This window comes from Lissotriton vulgaris, chromosome 6, assembly GCF_964263255.1.
Source record: "Lissotriton vulgaris chromosome 6, aLisVul1.2, whole genome shotgun sequence".
Lineage (NCBI taxonomy): Eukaryota > Metazoa > Chordata > Amphibia > Caudata > Salamandridae > Lissotriton > Lissotriton vulgaris.
This window is the reverse complement of record NC_141694.1, coordinates 854277134-854294169: the sequence shown is the minus strand read 5'-3', so window position 1 is coordinate 854294169 and position 17036 is coordinate 854277134.

The window sequence follows — 17036 nt, the reverse complement described above, 5'->3', positions numbered from 1 at the left end:
CAAAGTGCTGGAGAAAGGCCAGCACCACCCACAAGTGAGGCACATGGACCAGCAGAGGACGAAGAGGTGGATGAAAGCGTCATCGTGGTAAGAAGGACACAGTAGCATTCACTCCACCATATGGCTGCTTTCAGCTTGGTTCTGCCCTCTGCATCATCACCTTCCACTATCCCCCGATACACTCTGCGACACTCACCATGGAGCTCGCAATGGACTGCCATATTCTTTTTGATCTCAAATGACACAGCAATCAGACTGCGGACTGAACTCTTCCTCTTCTGATGGACTTGTCCTTAACTGAAGAACTCTCCATGGGCCAACATTGTAAATTGGGGTTTGCAAGGCCTTGTACTGCCCCAGATGCAACACTCCATTGAATGTTCATTAAACATTCCTACTCACACAGATGTGTTGTATCTATGGTCTTTCATGTGTGGTAGTATAGATGAGTGTAGGGTCAGTGAATTCCTCCAACCTCCATGTGGCTCATGTCATTGGACTTAGGTCACAGAGTGACCCACTGCCAAATGTTGACCAGGTAGCACTGAGGCAACAACAGCGGCACACACATTTGTTACTTCATTGTCCAGCCCTGTACAGAACCACGCCCAGAGCCCCGGGGTCATTGCTCAAACCCTTATGCTGGACTGGAATACACCAGGCCAGCCCACTACGCTTACTCTCCAGGGGGGACAACAGCGCCACATGTGCCAGGACTCCCCTGTAGTGATCTGCTGCTCACAGGTCTAGTTGTCAGCATGCCACCGCCACTCCCTCATGGCTGATTTACACCCACACCATACCCATCCAGCACACGCATCACAGCAGATGTGACCCTGCCAATAAAAGTGGCCGGGTGCACGTGCACGACGCCATTTCCAACCTCTCTCGGGGTGTATCCGTGTGGTGTGCATGTAGGCATGAGGGCCCAGGGGGCTGCAACATCACATTCCGCAGGCTCGGAGGTGACATGATGGCATCCACACCACAATTCCCAATCATAGAGGGTCCATGACTCTTGGGGCACAGACTTGGTGACACCGGATACACTGAGACTGGCACAGGTTCACCGCCACAGGACGGTGGCATTCGGTGCACTGAGGTAGGTGCACCTTAAGTGTTGAGAGGGTGTACAGCCTGCGATGATGCCTCGTCCCGGTGGTCTGGACGGCTCTGGTTTTGTGTGCCCTGCTGGACCAGAGTGTAGGCCTGAGCCAGCGGGCAGCGCAGGCCTACCACCACTGTTGTCGCCTCTTGGATCACACAGTTAGTGGCACCTACGAGGCTAAGAGGGTGTGCAGCCTGCGATGATGCCGGGTGCAGTGGTTTGTCCTCTTCCATGGAGAAATCAAGACCCAGCACCAAATGTGAGATCTGGGGGCCCACGGAGTGGAGCTGCATGATGTGGAGGGTGCTATGTCTGCAAGCCCCTGGTTGGGGGCTTGGTCCAACATGCGGTGGGCCCTCATTTCTACACGCCGTGGCGGAAGATGAGCTGTGAGGCCTAGGTGCGCAGGGGTGGGCATGCACCGCTGGGCTGCAGGAGGGGCTGGAGTGTAGCTGCCTGGGTGCGCAGGGGCAGGCTTGCACCGCTGGGCAGCAGGAGGGGCTGGGGTGCAGCTGCCTGGGTGTGCAGGGGCAGGCATGCTCTGCTGGGAGGCGGGAGGGGCAGGGGTGCAGCTGCCTGGGTGCTCAGGGGCGGACAGGCGATGATGTTGCATGCAATTGTATGTACTTTGCCATTCAGGTATGTGGATTCTGTTTCAGATGATGGGTCTGTCTCAGATGTGGGGTCTGATGTACTGTACTACATACCAGCAAGTGTTTGGAGACACACTGGTGGCAGCAGGTGAGCAGTGTGGCCTGGGTACGCAGTGCCGGCACTCTCTCTCCCTGTCCCTCTCTTCTTTTCTCTGTGTGCCTCTCCCCCTCTCTGTCCGTCTATCTCTCTCTCCCCCTCTCTGTCCGTCTATCTCTCCCTCCCCCCGGTCCATCTATCTCTCTCTCCCTCCCTCTGTCCGTCTATTTCTCTCTTCCTCTCGCTCTCTCCTTCACTCTCTCTCTGTCCCTTGATATGTGCAGGACACACCTTCTCATCATGATTTTTGTCTTGCAGGCTGTGACCTACGGAGTAACCCAAGGGGTGCCGCCATGTTTTTTTTTCTGTTCTGTGTTTGTTTTAATACATTTTTATTTGTTGCTTCAAAGGTGAATGTGTGATGCAAATTTTTTTGTCGACACATGCATGTAACCAGTTGGGATTGTGTGACATCAGGCGGAATGTTTGGTACATGATTCTGTGTAGTCGATGTGGCCTGTCTTTGTCCGGGGGGGGGGTTGAAGCAGCATCTATTACCAGCTTGGTTACTCATAAACTACCATACTCACCTGGGCCCATAAACACACATACATAAGCTGATAATGTATTGCTGACAATCAGGAATTATTTGAACCTTATAATGTATTTACTTTATTGCATAACTTACCAAACCTCATCACCTTAATTCTAAGTTTCCTCTAGTCAGTTGGATCCCGTTGTTAGCAGAATAGGTAGAAATTATATGTACTTCAAATTGAATAATCGCAGACTCTGGAGAATTGTAAAATCTTTATCTGTGCTCAAAATTTGTGAGTCAAATACCAATACATGTCAAACACCAACTTCATGTAAAATAAGATCAAAGTAAAATACATATATAGAAACTTAGTAAAATCTAATACCGTTGGTACATGGGAAGGGTGGAAATGGAAAACAGTACAAGGACATACCACACAGATTTATATTTACCTAGAATGGTGTGAAGACCAACCCCTGGCCAAGGGCTGTAAAAGAGACTCCAGAATAGTCAGGAGCAAACAGTTAAGGAGAGGTTCAGGACAGGACAGGTAATCTCTTCTAAGTGCAACACCAGCGTCGGGCCCCTCTCTGGTACAATTCTCCGTGATTTTTCTGGATGGACCGATTCTTCTCCATCTGCAACCTCTCCGACTTTCCCCCTTGATTCTTCAGTCAGAGTGCTCAAGCAGCGTCTCTGACCTCCATGGCATCCGCCGTCTTCTGCTTCAATGATGAGCCGGTGACAGGTCTGAGACAAGTCTGACAACTAAACTGACGGAGCCTACCTAAGTTATACTATTCTCAGTGTATGTGCCACCCTTCAATGTTTCAATATTCTTGTATTCCTGATTTCTGATTGGACAAGGGGATGAGGAGAGGTCATCACACCATACTAATGTAATGCCATTTTCTTAGGCTTTATTGTTTTATGTTACCTCCCCTTAATTTCAATTTCCCATGCTTTAATTCCACCCGGTTTTCTATAATTTCATCTACATTGCATATACATTTTTTCAGTCTCCTTCTCCTCGGGTCAAGAGGTGATGTTCCCAGGCACGTCTTCTGCTTCATACTGTATTTGGCAAGCTTTGAATGTCATGCTCGGAGTTTGACATCCCAATCAATCTGGCTTCAGGGCACAACATTCCACGGAAACTGCCCTCCTGCTCACTTCGGACACCATTCGTATGGCACTGGACCAGGGTAAGAAGGCCGTCCTGATTTTATTAGACCTGTCGGCGGCCTTCGACACGGTTTCGCATGCCATCCTGATTAATAGGCTGGAAACATCTGGCATCTCTGGCACAGTGTTAGAATGGATTAAGAACTTCCTGAGTGACAGGAGACAAGTAGTTACCCTGGGCGAATTTCGATCTACGGAGAAGCAAATTAAGATGGGCGTGCCGCAAGGGTCGAGCCTTAGCCCAACATTATTTAATGTTTACACTGCTCCTCTAATTAAGTTAATATCGACATTTGGAATTGATGTCGTGGCTTATGCCGACGACACTCAACTGATACTGGTCCTGGACAAAGATACACAGGAATGGGAAGAAAAGCTCAAAGGTTGCCTTACTGCTACATTCAATTGGATGAAGTCTAACCATCTAAAATGCAACACGGGCAAGACAGAGATTGTGCCTATGGGCCTGAATAACAACTTCGTTCCCAAAACCTGGTGGCTGGAAAAGGCAGAAATCCCGCCCAACACAACTCAGTCGGCACGGAATTTAGGGATCACATTTGACAGCAATCTGTCTTTTAAGCAGCAAGCCCTGAAGGTCGCAGGGGCCTGCTTTGCCATCATCAAAGGACTCAGGAAGTTTTTCGATCTACTTCCGCTGGAGGCCAGGAAGACGGTAACAGTTGCCTTAGTGACATCGAGGATAGACTACTGTAACAGTCTATATGCAGGGACCACCAAAATCACCACCCATAAGCTTCAAATGGTGCAAAATGCAGCAGCCAGGCTAGTTCTTAAATGGCCGAAGAAATCATCTGCAACATCGGCACTAAATATACTGCATTGGCTACCAATAACCAAGAGGGTCCTTTTCAAAATATTGATAATTACCTTTAGAGCCACCCATGCCCTAGGACCAAAATACTTACAGCGGAGATTTGCCAGATACCATCCTACACGCAATCTCCGATCGTCTAGTGCGAACTTGTTGTCAATCCCCATTTCCAGGCTTAGCACGAGAGGTGGCAAATCACTCCCAGTACTTGGAGCTAAAGCTTGGAATACTCTCCCCCCTTCTCTACGTGCATTAGACAATGAAAAAGACTTCAGAAAGGGACTGAAAACCTGGGTTTTTAAGCTACAGGACCCTTGCGCTAGAGCCCTAGTGTAACAGTTGGATGAGCTCTCACCTACCTCCAACCTGTTTCCTACATCTCTGGATCAGTATCTGGCGCCTAGATGCTCCTTGGAGCGATTGCTGCGCGTTATAAATGTTCTGTTACATTACATTACATGGTCCCATAGGTGTGCGCATTATTTCCAAGATGGAGATTTCGGACACCCTGCAGGCCCAAATACGAACTAATAATAAAGTCAAAGAGAAACCTATTAGAGTACGAAAATAAATGAATGCACTGTATACCACTTATTCCCTTTATTTTATTTTAACTATAGCATTTGCAGTTTAGTAAAACATGCAAGATTTAGTTTTAGCACAGCATGTGCATTGGCATGTGAGAGTCATGCGGCCATCTTAAGTACCACTGCACAGCTGCAAGGAATTCCCACCAAGCGAAAGAGGTCAAACTACGTAGATGCAGTAGACGCATGCGCAGAAGATTCCTGAGTTTTCGGCAGTCATATTAAGTCACTCGGGTTACTGGTTAGTAAAGCACATTTAAATGCTTCCCCTAAATGATGTGGTCGTTGTGCACTGCAATTATTAGTATTCACAAAACATGTTGGTTACATTATTACATGTTATTCGAGAGGACTGAATTCAAGCAAGTTTCTTTACATATGAAACCATGCTCCATCAGGGGCACGATAGAGGGGTCCTGGGGGTGGTGACGGTGGGTGTTGTGGCCCTCTTGGGTGTCTGGGCTGCATTATGAGTGGCTTCATGGCATCTGTTGTGCTTCAGGTGTGGTTCTGGGATGGGTTAGGCTCCCGTTTGTGGTGCAGGCTGTGGTCCGACTTTACACCAGGTCAGAGCAGGTGTATGTTTCTTGTTGCTTACGCGCCTTATTGCATATTTTGTTATCTTATCGCCGATCTGGCTGGTAGTTGAGAATGTTGCGGAGTGGTGTTGTTGCGGCTTTTGGCATGGGAACTTCTACTCTGTATCGCATTAGAGATAGTTGGGGGGGGAGTCATCTGTGGTGATATTTTTTGCGACTGCTATTACAGGTAAACTGGTGCTATGGGCTGTTAGCACCAGCTTGTGAATGGGGTGATACATTTATTGTGACTTTGGCTGCGATAAAGTGCTGTTAACTTGGCGATAGCTCCTTGAGAATATGCCACCTCCCCATTTCTAAACATGGTGATCAATAGTGAGGACAGGACTTGTGCTTCTGCAATACCATATAATACCTCAAGGTTCACTACAACCCTATACTAAGACCATTTTGAACCTTTTTCAATTCTCCCGAATTGGCCGTTTGAATTTTTCTGCTAAAACCATGTCTCACTCTGGAGAAGGTGCTCCTGCTCCTGCACCTGAAGCAATTGAGTTTGTGCTGGCCAGGTTAGAATCTTATTTCAAAACAAGGAAGGATCCCCTGTCACGTATACCAGGGAGGGGGATATTTAGTCAGAAAAAATTGGAAGTCCCTGTTATAATCGTAGCAGACTAAAATCGCTGAAGGAATTATTTTGTATTATGGGGAGGGTTTTTTTTAATGTGGATCTAGGATAGTAGTAGGGATGTTATAAAGCAAGTTCTATAGATAAACCAAGGTAAGTAACTAACGTACACTGCAGTAACTGGCAAATACAACTGAATTATAAAAACAATGTGCAAAATGTATTCACAACCTCCCAGTTGGGTTACATTCTAAAATATAATGCAAAACATTTAAAAAGACCACCCAAAGTGGTAGCACAATCAATAAAATTACAGTCAAAGTGTTAAAAAAAGTCGACGCGGCGTTTCGGTGCTAGTATATCTTGACACTTTCATCAGGACATTAAGGACATTTGACTCCATATCTATAAATAAATAACAGCGTTTTAGCATCATTATATAATCTTGTCATCTACTTTGCACATCCCCTTCTTTTTTTGTGATTCGACTAGACATTAAGCATTGTTCTAAGTTATTCAATTTACCGACCCCAGTTATAGACAAACTGCAGATGTCTATATACATATATAATGGTCCCCACATATACTAAAGACCCACAATGTAGTCCTCGGAAATGTGTCGCCAAGTACCTGTATTTTCGTATGAGAAAGCTTTTCAATTGCTTATCAACTCAGTCTGAGCTGCTCAAATAGTTTCCATTGTTGTTTTTAAATCTATAGGGGATACAGAAAACAATTGCACTTCTTTATTTCTTGCTGACACTGTTAATGCCGTAAAGGTTGTGTAAAGAGGCTAATTATTTACCATGCAGATAGTCAGCGATCATTACTGTATGCACGGAGGAACCACAGTTGTCGATAGGAGTGGATACTTCTTAGATACTTGTTACTTTAAATAGTTTATTTCGGGACCTATATGGATAAAGATCACGTCTGTTAAGCCTTATTCTTTTTTTATAACTAATTGCCAGGCATCACAGTCTACTATCTATACAGTAGATGGATACTTACCAACTTTGTATGAGTTGGGTGTAAGAATACAGTTAATAGGTCTTCACAAAGCATCCGGTTGTATTTTTATCCCAGGGAATTGATCTCTATAGATATAAAGATAAGGATAAATTTGTAATTATCCAAGGCTTTCCTTTTTATAGATAAGCAAAGATTTTAATACTGCTAGTGAGGATTTTAATTCTGCTAGTGAGATACTGCCAGTATTCTGCTTTCTTAGTTGTTTAAATATCTTTGAGCCACCACTCAGTTATTTGACATGGCTTCATCGTGTGCAATAGTTGTGTTCTGTATGACCACTGTTCTGTGTATTTACACTAAGTATAAAGAGCAATTCTGTGTAACCTATAGGGGCAGAGCTATGTAATTCACACTGTCAGTCTAGGAATATAGCTGGCTAGAGTTTTAACTTACTACTTAGGAAGTGAAATTTCCCCCAATACAATACATAGCTAAGCAAGGCTTTAATTACCCTTAAGGAGACATCGCTGGCTGGTGCTTTAACTTATTGCCTAGGAGTCAGAGTACCCACCCAGTCCAGTCTCACATACCTTATCAATCGAAATCGGCCTCCCTGTTCCTCCGTGCTCTGTTCTTCATTCCGATAAGAAGATAGATTGTTTAACTCCAGAACCGGCGTTTTTTTATACTGTCGCTTCCTAGATTGACCCGGAAGTGGAAACCTACTAGTACTCATCCCTGAGATTATCTGTCAAGGGACCCTATTATTTACCCCCAGTATGAAGCCCTGATCTTAGTAAGGCGACTTATTTTTGCCGAGTTTTTCCGATAAAAAAGCCCTTTTTATATGGATAAACACAGGTCCGATAACCCGGAAGTACTTATTCATGCCTAACAGAACGGCGGTAATGGTGCACTATTTTCTTAGGATCTGTTTCTCGACCCTGAACGTATTTAGTGCCTAAATGTACTCTAAGCAATATTGCAGACTTGTATATGTCGGCAATAATTCGTAAGTATTGCGTCCGCCGTGGTGGCCATCTTGGATTGGGGAAAGTTCCACCGGCGATCATGCATAATGCGATCACATAGAGGCTTGCTACTTCTAGATGTAGCTGGTGAATTGAAAATCGGCAATCCGAAAGCATGTGTCTATTTGAATATTTATACTGATCTTTGTGTGATTATAACTACTCTGTGTACAAAATATTCTGAAGTGCCATGATTTTGTTTTATCTTATGTTTCAAACTTAAATTAAATATCATACATTTTTCACATAACGGCAACCATCTTACATTGGTGAACAACTTATCGGGGATTCTTTACAATAGGTTACAGTGTGAAACAATAAGTTTCTGTCGTGAAAACTCCAGATTTTGTCTTTGTGATACCGTCATAATGGATTCGTTTCTAAGGTCCGTTAGATAACAGCAGATTTATACAGGCAGTTGTCAACTGATTCTAAGACAGAAAATTTTTCATAAAAAACTATTACTCTGTAGCTTTAGATTGTTACATCAAATGTAATGGAACTGGTGTTAGTGTTGCAATTCTTATGAACACATTCCTTCATACAACTTAGAGCACGTCAAATATAGATGATATACATAATTAACTCATGTTCCTTCACCAAGTTACAACTGCATATGGATGTTAACATTCTCTACCGTTTGGTCGCGTGTTACTCATCTGTTCAGTTTCAAGATTTACACTCGACATATACATAGTTATATAATCCCGCCTCTTTGTTCTCAAAATCTATTCATATAGAGTTTAAACTATCTGTGTCTTTATAGTGTTGCTCTAATCATATGTATAGACTCTAAGGGATTAAAACAGTGGATATATAAATCCTGTCAAGTATGCGACAACTATAGGTCAACTGAGTTGCCTATTATCGATATAACTGTCAAGTACATTAAGTTATCCTTATAACCTTTTAAATCATATTTTTTTCGGGTCTGCCTATTTTATAAATGCCTGTTTTTCACAATTTATTAGCTGAATTCTTTAGCAATTTCGGACGTTATCATCTCCCTAGGGGTTACAGGATTAATCTTTCCCATTCATCTCTGTTATTAAGTCCAGTTCTAAAAGTGTTGAAAAGAGACATATAAAATTGCTCTCTTTTTTTCTGTTTGGTATTAGCATTCCCACCTCTCATACTGTGAGATATGGCTTCTACTCCGCACCACTTTAAATCTTCCAATTTATGATTGTGGGTTAGCCAATGTTCCACCAAAGGGGCGGTTTTCTTTTTTGTCCTAATGGCGGACTTATGTTCTGTTATTCTTGTTTTGACCTCTCTGGCTGTTTCTCCAATATAAGCATTGTTACACGGGCACTTTATTATGTAGATCAAGTCTTTGGTTTTACAGTTGATAAAACTTTTAATTTTGTGGTCGACCCCATTATAGGAAATTACATTGCCCTTCATTAGTGATGAGCAGTTTAAACACATATTGCATGCAAAATTCCCAGTGGGGAGGGGGGTATTTTGAATTGTTCCTTGTGTTTCACGATTATTATCCTTAAAGGTATGTACAAGACAGTTTTTTATAGTTCTGTTTCTGCGAAAGCTAAACATGGGTTTAGGAATATTCACTCCTTGCCTGTCGTTCAGTAATGACCAATTTCGATTAATGATATTTTTGATTTTATTACTGGCAACACTGTAATTTGTGACAAAGATTAATTTATCATGGGTCCTGTCATTTTCCGGATTGTTTCTTTTCTCTTTATCAAACAGTGCATCTCTGTTGAAATATTTGGCGCGTTTGTACGCTTTTTTGATCAGATTTTTAGGGTACCCTCGATTTCTTAACTTTGCAGACAAAATGTTCGCATGTTTGTTGAAATCTTGCATGTTAGTGCAATTCCGTCTTATTCTAAGATACTGGCCGAATGGTATGTTGTCCTTTTGACTTTTTGGATGATTGCTTTTATAGTGCAATAAAGTATTCCTATCAGTTGGTTTGTCCAGTGAGTGTATCGAGGGTACCTGTCCTGTACGTAGCGGCCTTTGAGGAGAAGCACGTGTTCAACGATTTAGCACCCTTCAGTGAAAACATAACATGTTGGTCGAGATATATCGACGACATTTTTTTCATTTGGACAGGTACCCTGGATACACTCACTGAATTCATTCTTTGGTTAAATTTAGGCGACAAAAACCTTAAATTTACCTCTAATTACAATAAAATAGCGATTGAATTCTTAGACATTTTGATCCGAGTGGAAAATTCAGTATTGGGTGTTGACCTTTACACCAAACCAACAAGCCTTCACCTTGTCAGACAGCCGGTAGGTCTTCGACTTCACTGGTGGGCTGTCCCCTGTGTCCACATCATGGGTACACAGGTGAGTCCTTCCCGGGACAAGGGAGAACAACGTAGAGTACTGCTCCAGTATCTGGCGGCAGTCCTCCCGCTGTTCAGGAGTTAGAGTGGGAGAGAGAATCACTCCCTCCACTGACCCATCCTTCTCTTGAGACGAGAACAAGTCTGGGAGAGGTTCGCTTTCCGCTTCCTCTTCCCCATCAGTCACCATCATTAAAATTACCTCAGGCCTCTCATGGTGGGGTTTGAGTCGGTTGGCATGCAGCACCCGTAGGGGCTGTCGAGGGGTCTTAAGGTCCACCAGGTATGTGGCCTTACCCTTCTTTTCCAACACTTCAAATGGGCCTGTCCAGCGATCCTGGAGGGCACTAAGCTCTCCAGGTTCCATCACCCACACTTTCTGGTCAGGCTCCAATTCCACCTGGTGAGCATTGTGGTCATACCACTCTTTCATGACTGCCTGGCTGGCCTCCAAGTTGTCAGAAGCTTGCTTCCACAACTTCGCCATTTGGCTCCTGAAGGCCAGCATGTAGCTCACCACATCCTGGGGGGGTTTCCTGGGAGACTTCTTCCAACCATCCTTCACCAGGCTGAGAGGACCGCGTACAGGGTGCCCATACAGAAGTTCAAAGGGGCTGAAGCCCACTCCCTTCTGTGGCACCTCCCTGTAGGAGAATAGCAAACAGGGTAGGAGGATGTCCCATTTCCTCCGCAGGCTTTCAGGCAGACTTCTGATCATGCCCTTCAAGGTTTTATTGAACCTCTCAACCAGTCCATTCGACTGGGGGTGATAAGGAGTGGTGAACCGGTAGGTCACTCCACACTCCTTCCACATTGCCCGCATGTAAGCTGACATAAAGTTGGGTCCCCTGTCAGACACAACTTCTTTGGGGAATCCCACTCGGGTAAAGATCCCCATTAGGGCCCTAGCCACCACAGGTGCAGTGACTGTCCTCAGAGGAATTGCCTCTGGGTACCGTGTGGCATGATCCACCAGAACCAGGATGAACCTGTGACCAGCTGTTGTTGGTGGATCTAAAGGCCCTACAATGTCGATGACCACCCTTTCAAAGGGGGTGCTAACGACTGGAAGTGGTTCCAGGGGAGCCTTCAGCTTCACCCCTGTTTTCCCACTGGCCTGGCAGGATACACATGTCCGACAGTAAGTGTTGGACGCCACTTTCATCTGAGGCCACTAAAAGTGGAGGACAAGCCGAGCAAAGGTCTTGTCCTGACCTAAGTGTCCTGCCAAGGGTATAGCATGAGCCAATTCCAGCAGAAAAGCTTGGTATTGTTGCGGGACTACCAAGGCCCTTGATGAACCAGGTAAGGGTACCTTGGGTTCACTGTAGAGGAGTCCATCCTCCCAGTAAATGTGGTAGTGTCCCGTAACATCACCTTATGCCTGGGCTTCAGCCTGACGCCTCAGTCCCTCAAGGGTAGGGCACTCCCTCTGCCCCTTACAGAATTCCTCTCTGGTAGGTCCTCCCTCCACATGCCACTCAGCAGGGATGGGCAGGTCCCCCAGCGAGACTACTTCCCCCTCCACGGACTCCTGGTCCACCACCGCAGGTGGCCGATCTGTCACATGGGGTGTGGAAGCCGAAGCAGGCTCTTCCTGTCTTCGGGTCTGTCCCTTTTTGGCAGCGGGTTGGGCCATTGTTCCAGGCTCCAACCCAGGCGAACTCCCTCTCCGGGCAGTCGCAGACCGTGTGCTCACACAGGCCCAGTCAGGTGGACCCAGCATCGCAGAGTGCGTCCGGTATTCCACCTCTCTCCAAGCGTTGTGCTCCATATCATTTCCCAGCAGACAATCAACTGGCACGGCAGGGCTTACGGCAACTCGAAGTGAACCTACAACCCCTTCCCACTCAAAGGGAACCTCAGCCACTGGATAGTGGCCCATTCTGCCATCAGCCATCGCGGCGGGGTGGAGTACATGGGGAACCACCTGCTCTGGAGACACCAATTGACTTCTCACCATAGTCATACTGGCTCCTGTATCTCTCAGAGCCTCCCCTCTCTGGCCATTGATGGTGACCCATTGCCCATACTTAGCAGTATTTGGGGGCACCTGGATCTTAGGAACCATCTCCCGTTCTCCCAGGGACACTAAGGTGACACCCGCCCACTCACCCCCCCTTATCTAAGGGCAACTCCTCCCCGAGCGCTACACTAGCTACTCCCGGTGGTTTTCCTCCGGTGGGAGGGGGTGGTCTCTTTGGGCATCTGACATCTCCCTTATAATGTCCAACACCACCACACTCAAAACAGTGGAGAACCCTTGGCTGCTGGCTTTGGCCAGGATTAGGGTTTCTGGGCGGGTTTGCCTTAGGGGTGTAACCTGTTCCCTTTCCTTGGAAATTGTTTTGGGGACCTTTAGAGAACTCCCTCTTTTTATCTCCCCCCTCCTTCTTCTGGGGGCCTCCCTGTCCGGCCTTTTGGGAATCCCCTCCAGTCCCCTTTGAGGACACCCGGGTACTTGCCCAGATGTCCGCCTCCTCTGCAAGCTTCCGGGGATTGGTCAGCTTGCTGTCCACCAGGTGTTGGCGCAGCTCGGGAAAACATTTCTCGAGGAGGAGCTCTTTCAAAAATAGATCATACAACCCCTCATAATCCTTCACCTCACTGCCCTTGACCCAGCCCTCTAAGGCCTTTCTTGCGTAATCAAGGAAGTCCACCCAGTTGTGGGTGCTTAACTTGTGGCTCCCCCTGAACTTCTGGTGATATTTCTCAGGGGTAAGCCCAAACTTCCTTACCAATGCTAGCTTCATGGTGGGGTAGTTGGTTTGCTCCTCTGGTTCCAGGGCCAGCAAGGTGTCCCGACCAGCAGGAGGCATGTACTTATACAAACCACCCCCCCAGTGCTTCTCCTGCACCCCATGGGCTCTTAGGGAGACCTCATAGGCAGCCAACCACTTGGCTATGTCATCCCCCTGACTAAAGCTAGCAATAAGGTCTTTTGGCAAATAGGGTCTGGACTCCCTGGCTGTTTCTTTGGATTCGCTGCCACCATTCATCACAGGAGAGGACCCCCGTTGCAGGGTCTTGAGTTCTAACTCTTTCAACCTGAACTCATGAGCCATCCTCCGCTCCTCCTTCTCCTGCTCCAGCTTAGCCAACTCCCATTTTAATTGTCGCATTTCCCTCCTGTCAGTGAGCTCGGCTTCGGTCAGGCTTCCCCCGGAGACACTACTGCCCCTCCGGGAGTAGGACACTGGTCCTGGGAGTAGGTTTTCCCCCTCTGAGTGGAATAAGCCTTCTATCTCCACAACCGTGTCCCGGTCTGTCCCTTCATCCTCCTCCTTCCCTTCTTTGTGTGCTTCCACCCAAGCCCTTAGACTGGTTTGGAGTTCCCCCTTCCTGGCACCATGCTTAAAAAATACCCCCATTTGTTGGCAGAAATCTTTCAGCTGAGCCAGAGAATAGGTGTCTAGTTTCTCTAGTGCAAACTCCATTTTTCAACAAGCAATATCAAGTTATACACACAAGGAAATTTGAATTGCAAGGGCAACCTGAAGCTACCTCCACCCCACCACCAGGAACAAATTTGGAAAAACAAAAGTAAAAATTAGGAGGGCCGCTAGGAGAAAACTCCTGGTGTAGGCTAGTGAATTACGCTCAATTACCACTGAGTAGCTGCAACCACAGTCAGGATCCCACCGCTAGACACCAACTTGTTGGAACCTAAGTATGTCAGGTCACCTAGGGTAGCCTGGCCTAGGGTAAGACACAATTACTAGAGGCACATGTGTAAAGGTTGCAAACCACCTAGCAGTAATCCAACACAATATCACCCAAAAATGACACTACATCAATGTTTGGAAAAATACGAGCTTGTTTATAAAAATAATCTTTGCTCTTTTTGTCAATTATTTAGCTCTAGTAAATACAGTTCATTACATGACAGCATCTTTAACCTCTTCACTTAACCACATCTAGATGGTTTACATCTACATACTTCAACAGTTCAGATGAGCAATTACTGTACTCTGTTTAACCCCTTACTGAATCTTCTTTTAAAAACAGGGTTTAAACAGATAACCACCACTTCCCACAATTGCTCTATGGCCAGGTACAAATTGGCATTCCCCAGCCCAGGTTATCGATCTCCTCAGCAGCCCCACCCTTTCTGAGGACAAGCTGTCTCAAGTTTTCAGGCACCAGAGGCTAGGAAAGAGTATCCCAAAAGACTGGCTAATGCCTCAGTTTCCTTTCACCCCTCGAGAGTACCATAGGATTCTTTAAACTGTAGGCTTACCAATATGCAGTTATTTAACAGTCCCACTATCCCTTCTTATACTCAGGAATTGACCAGGGCTGCACCACTTTGTGGAAAAGGAGTTAGACGAACTGGAGCAAAGCCAGCTCCCCTTCGCCACCCCTTTGACTTCCCCGCTTACTTGGAGGTGTATGCCTGCAGGCGTGTTCTTCCGTTACACCCCTTCACTTAAGGGGCGCTTCTCCTTCAAGAATCGGGCCTCCCCGCTCCCTCACAGAGGAGCGGAGGCCCTGCTGGGTGAAACTCGAAGCACTTGTGCGGGAAATCAGCCGCTCGACGGAGCCGCTTTCCTCCTTCGATCTCCTCCTCGGCGCTTCAATGGGAAGCCAGCCGCTCGACGGAGCCGCTTCCCTCCTTATATCTCCTCCTCGGCGCTTCCCCTCACCTCACCTCAGCGTCGGTCGAGGGAAGCACTTCTCTTCCTGTCTTGCACAGGAGTCCCCCGCAGACGCCGCCTCTCCTCAGGGTTTCAGGACACTCCCCGTCGGACCCGCCTTCTCTGCACTGGCGCCAGGGAGAGACGCTACTCTCCCTCACCTCCGCGCAAAAGCGGAACCAAGTCGCTACACTCGGCGGATTCCCCGAGCATCTCTGCTGCCAAACAAGGATCCACGGAGATGAAGGCGGGGGGGGGGGCACCCGTCAGGGGCGCAATAGTCTCCCTCAGTACCCGCTTGCTTTCTACTTGAATGAGGGTAAGGAGAGAGTCGGGAGTCGGGTTGCTTGGTGGCACTATCCCTGAAGTCGCCCCGAAGCCAGTTTATCCCCCAAAAGTCCTCAAGCAGTTCGAACCCACTGGTGAAGATATACCAGAGGAGGGGGGTTATTATGAGAGGGAAGGTGGGGGTTCGATTGGAAGGGCTAGAGGGTACTCCCCTTCTTCTTAGCAACACACAGCAGAGTCTTTTTAAAGTCTCTTCAACTGGGCAGAGGACTGCGCTCCACAGCGCCGCAGTCTCCTTCTCCTCCTCACACCCCCGTACTACCAGACTAGGGGTTGGTCAGGCGCCCAGGGTCTCCAGTAATCCCAAACAGCGGGGACAAGTCAAGTAACCCAAGGGAGGAAGGGTGGTGAATCAATAGGTCAACCCTTTGACTATCCTACCCCCACCTTCTGCTACAGCCTGTCCTCCAGCTGACTCTCTCTGGTAAGACAAAATGGCTGACCAGCATTCCGCCTTTTATAGGCTGACCCTCAGAGGTCCAGAAGGGACCAGAAGGTTCTGGAATGCCCTACTCTATCCTATGAGACAGGTTCCAGGTATGACAGTTGGGACAGTTGGTAGCCACCATTTTGTGACTGCAAGGGAATTCCTGTCAGGAAAGACCTCTAGGCCTGAGGTGAAAAACTATGAGGGTGAAAAAGCACCTATCCCCTAGACCAACACCTTGAAAAAGCTAGTGGACACAAAAATAAATAAAGGCATGAGGGGCAACAAGGGGACAAAATAAATAATAAATTAGAGGGACTACGCAAAAAGTCAGACAGGTCTAACAACCAGCCAGCGATGTCTCCTTAAGGGTAATTAAAGCCTTGCTTAGCTATGTATTGTATTGGGGGAAATTTCACTTCCTAAGTAGTAAGTTAAAACTCTAGCCAGCTATATTCCTAGACTGACAGTGTGAATTACATAGCTCTGCCCCTATAAGTTACACGGAATTGCTCTTTATACTTAGTGTAAATACACAGAACAGTGGTCATACAGAACACAACTATTGCACACGATGAAGCCATGTCAAATAACTGAGTGGTGGCTCAAAGATATTTAAACAACTAAGAAAGCAGAATACTGGCAGTATCTCACTAGCAGAATTAAAATCCTCACTAGCAGTATTAAAATCTTTGCTTATCTATAAAAAGGAAAGCCTTGGATAATTACAAATTTATCCTTATCTTTATATCTATAGAGATCAATTCCCTGGGATAAAAATACAGCCGGATGCTTTGTGAAGACCTATTAACTGTATTCTTACACCCAACTCATACAAAGTTGGTAAGTATCCATCTACTGTATAGATAGTAGACTGTGATGCCTGGCAATTAGTTATAAAAAAAGAATAAGGCTTAACAGACGTGATCTTTATCCATATAGGTCCCGAAATAAACTATTTAAAGTAACAAGTATCTAAGAAGTATCCACTCCTATCGACAACGGTGGTTCCTCCGTGCATACAGTAATGATCGCTGACTATCTGCATGGTAAATAATTAGCCTCTTTACACAACCTTTACGGCATTAACAGTGTCAGCAAGAAATAAAGAAGTGCAATTGTTTTCTGTATCCCCTATAGATTTAAAAACAACAATGGAAACTATTTGAGCCGCTCAGACTG